This window comes from Canis lupus, chromosome 24, assembly GCF_011100685.1.
Source record: "Canis lupus familiaris isolate Mischka breed German Shepherd chromosome 24, alternate assembly UU_Cfam_GSD_1.0, whole genome shotgun sequence".
NCBI lineage: Eukaryota > Metazoa > Chordata > Mammalia > Carnivora > Canidae > Canis > Canis lupus.
Genome location: NC_049245.1, coordinates 20,626,150 through 20,630,042, shown reverse-complemented (window position 1 = coordinate 20,630,042; position 3,893 = coordinate 20,626,150). Strand labels below are relative to the sequence as shown.

The 3,893-nt window shown below is 47.8% G+C and overlaps 1 long non-coding RNA gene across 2 annotated transcripts; it reads right to left on the bottom strand.

Annotated features, from left to right (window-relative positions):
* Nucleotides 1-688: 688 nt before the first annotated feature.
* LOC102152589 lies at nt 689-3,144 on the bottom strand. 2 transcript variants are annotated; one of them, XR_005377368.1, is made up of 2 exons: nt 3,011-3,144; nt 689-1,120 (listed from the first exon to the last, which is right to left on the bottom strand). It is a non-coding gene; the product is annotated as an uncharacterized LOC102152589 (long non-coding RNA). The 2 variants fall into 2 exon arrangements; XR_005377367.1 differs by having other exon boundaries at nt 2,950-3,134.
* Between the last annotated feature and the right edge of the window lie 749 nt (nt 3,145-3,893).

Here is a 3,893-nt window from a genome sequence, read left to right as displayed (position 1 = left end):
CACCAAATTAAAACCAAAAAAAAAAAAAAAAAAAAAAAGCCTAAGGGTCACATTTCTGTCCTTTCTCAGCTGGTACCAATAAACCTTGACAATTTTTATCACTTGCTCTTTCTTATATGTAGTCTTTCTTGCTTCCAGCCAGAACTGCTTACCATTCTTTAAGTATTTATAGTAAGTCTAAGCCACCAAAATTTCCATATGAATTCTTCTGTTAGAATACCCTTTCTGGGGCGTCTGGATGGCTCAGTCAGCTAAACCTCAGACTCCTGATTTTGGCTCAGGTCATGATCTGAGGTTGGGCTCTGTGCTGGGCCTGAAGCCTGCTTGGGATTCTCTCTCTCCCTCTCTCTTTGCCCCTCCCTGCCCCTCTTCCTCCCCCTAAAGGAAAAGAAAAAGAAAAAGAAAAAGAAAAAGAAAAAGAAAAAGAAAAAGAAAAAGAAAAAGAAAAAGAAAAAGAAAAAGAAAAAAGAAAGCCTTTTGCCTCATCTCTTTCCAGCACAATCCTATCCATATTTCAAAGCCAATCTTAAACGTTACCTCCACCAAAGGAACTTTTCTGGCTGTTTCTAATATAACTGGTATACATTGGGAGCTTAATAAATGTTGCATATGTAGCCGGCTCCAGGGCTCCCAAAGAGATCCTGTTCTGCCACTGGCCGCTGACAAAATCCAAAGGCAGAGAGACGAGTAGAGGTGAAACAGGAGAGGAATTTATTTCAGTGAGGCCAGCGCCGGGAAGACAGCGGGCTAATGCCTCATAGACTGTGTCCAAAGTGCTGAAAATACTTCCAGGTTTATATAAAGAAGATGTGGGACACAGGTGGGTGGGCCCATGCAGGTGGGCAGTGAGGGTCAAATCGCTCAGTGTCTTGGAGTCCCTCACAGGCGGTCCTGCTGGCTCAGGGCAGTCCTCATGGCTTGAGGGGCATTTCAGCTGCTGCAGGGGATGCTCTGCCCTTGGGCTCTTCCACCTGAGCCCAGAGATGCGCTGGAAAGAAGAATCCAACTGAAAAGTTTGAGGCCAAAATAGAGACAGTGGAACTCTTTACATGCCTCGATGAATGAATCCCAACCAGAATATTCTCCTTTTCCTTGTCATCTCCAGATATTTTTACAGCCTCTGTTGTTCAATGAAGACCATTATTATTATTTTTTGTAGCAGTTTTAGGTTTCGAGAAGAGCATCCCCCTCCCCCCATTCCTTACAGACTGGGGCATCCCATCCACTGCGATGGGAGGCTTGCCTTTTCCTCTGATTATCTGGGAGCTCTGTCTATATCCTGCACATCCGGACCCTCGTTCATTGGCTTCAGTCACAGAACGACGTTTATTAAGTGCCAGTGAAACCGGCGCTTTATAATAAAAGCTCTACTTTTAACCTACTGAATACAAGGCAGAATTGTTGTTGCCTTGTGTTTAGGGTAGCTGGAGGCAAGTGAGCTCTAGCCCAAGGGCCCCATCTTTTCACAATAGACTTTCTAACTGCCCATTTCTAAATGGAATTAGCCTAGGTAATATATCTTGAGGCCTTGTAACTGCTTCTTATGGATGAAATCTCTCTGATGCACGAGTCACAAGATGTTTGTATAAGTTGTTTCTCCCAAACAGAGAGGCTGGGGACCTAAGGAGCATGATGCCCCAGTGTGCCTGTAGATCAGCAACGCCCTCACTGATGTGGGAACAAAGGCAGGAGAGAAATTATGAAATTTCCTTACTCCCTACCGCCCATTGACAAGTCCTTGAAACAGGCAGAGTGACCTTCCTCTAGGGACTCCACTGCCTCGATGTTGATACTTGGCTAAGGGCAAAAGGCAGTCTTAGTCCAGCCCCCACAACTCCATAAATCTACTTTAACATATAAAAATTCCTTTGGAAACTCCCCTTACCTCTATCCTCTAAGATACATGTTAGGAATCATCCCACTGATATATGACCCACTGATAAACTGAAGGGTCTCAGGACTGAGTTTTTACCAAAGGTAATAAATGACCTTTCCTAACAATAGCTGATAAACATCTGAAGGGTCTCATGACTGAGTTTTCACCAAAGGTAATAAATGACCTTTCCTAACAATAGCTGATAAATAAACATCTGAAGGGTCTCATGACTGAGTTTTCACCAAAGGTAATAAATGACCTTTCCTAACAATAGCTAGCCCCTGTCCCCCCTTCACCCCAGGATCCTGGAAACCTTATTTCCAAAATACCTGGGAGACTTACGCTCTCCCTAATCCCTTTCCCAACTTGAAAATATATAATAGGCCACTCTTCATGACCCCAGGGCAGCTCTTTCTGCCCGCGTTTCAATAAAACCACCCTTTTTGCACCAAAGACCTCTCAAGAATTCTTTCTTGGGTGTCCACTTTGAGCCCTAACGTCTTTCCTGCATCACTCACTTTTTCCTCATCCTCTATAGCTACCAGTCCCCTTTGACCACACTCTCCCTAAAATCCAGTGAAGACTCAAGACCCCTTTTTTCAGGGCAGGCAGACTTGAGATCTCACTCCCCCTCCCCATTTCCTTGTTTAGCTGCCTTGCAAAGTAAACTTCTTTCTTTACTGCAGACCCAGTCTCAGTGTTTGGCTTTGCTGCACACGGGGCCCTTGCTCCCCCATCCTTGTGAGAGACAGTTGGGACCTAGAATTGAACAGAAGAGACAAAGCCCTTGTCTTTGGAGATCTGCCATTCTTGTGGAGCCAGAGGGACAATAAACATAGTAAGTGAGGACATTATTTAGTATGTTAGGTGGAGTGGGTAGAAAAAAAGAGAGCAGGGTGAGGGGGCCCCAGAGTGGCAAGTGGGGGCAGGCTAGAGAGTGGGGACACCCAGTAGAGGCAGGCAGGGGGACAGAGTCCCAGGCTGGGCAAGGGCAGGACTAGGGGTGTGTCCATTATCCCAGTGCACCGGGATGAATGTTAGCCGGGCCCCAGGGCTGGGCACACATCGTTTACCATCTAGAACAATGCAGCAGCAAACACCGGTCATCTGTCCGTCTGCCCATGTGCAGAATACCTGGAGGATCCACTCCTCGCAGTGAGCTACAACACACTCGGAGAGGGACCATCCGGTTGCCTTCCAAAGGCTCCGCACCAGGGCCACGAGTTTCCCACAAAGAGCTGCCCTCCGGGAGTTCTCGAACGTGTACATTCTTCTGGCAGGTCACAAGGGCGCTCACATTCCACCAGGAGAGTTTCCAGAGCGGAAATCAGCTAATCCGCGACAGGGCCCCCGGGGCAGGCGCGGGAAGGTTCACGCCTAGGTGGTGGGTGGGCAGGGCTTCCTGATGGGTGGATGGGTGGATGGGTGGATGGGTGGATGGGTGGATGGGTGGATGGGTGGGTGAGCAGAAGAGGGGCTGGGGACGCTGCCGAAGTTACCCATAGAGGCCACCAGGGGGCGCACGGTGCCACCACCTCCCAAGATGAGCCTGTCCGGGCATCCCCGGGGAATTAGGACCTTCTCTCAAGGGGTCCTGTGGGGCCTAAAAGCCAGGGTGAGAAAAAGGAGGGAGGTGAGAGGAAGGAGAGCGAGAGAAAGGGAGCCGTAGAGTTAGGGAGGGTTAGAGGAGCTTCTAAGAGTGCCTCTAAAGCAGTCTGCTCTCTCTAAAGTGACCTCTTATCTGTGAGTTGAATTCAAGAGCCCAGAACCTAGTGGAGAAAAAAGTCACAGGATAAATGCGTACAGTATGATGCCGTTTGTGTAAAAAAGAAATTCCTACCAATAAATGCTACATATTCATTAGGGCTGTGTGTGTGTGTGTGGTGTTTACCACATATACATCCATAGGAAAAAGTCTAGAAGGAGGAATTTCAAAATCAGCAACAGTGGTTACCTTTGGAATTGTGTGTGTGGAAGGGGTCAGGGAATGGGAAGGGTGATGGGGAGTGATCAGAGA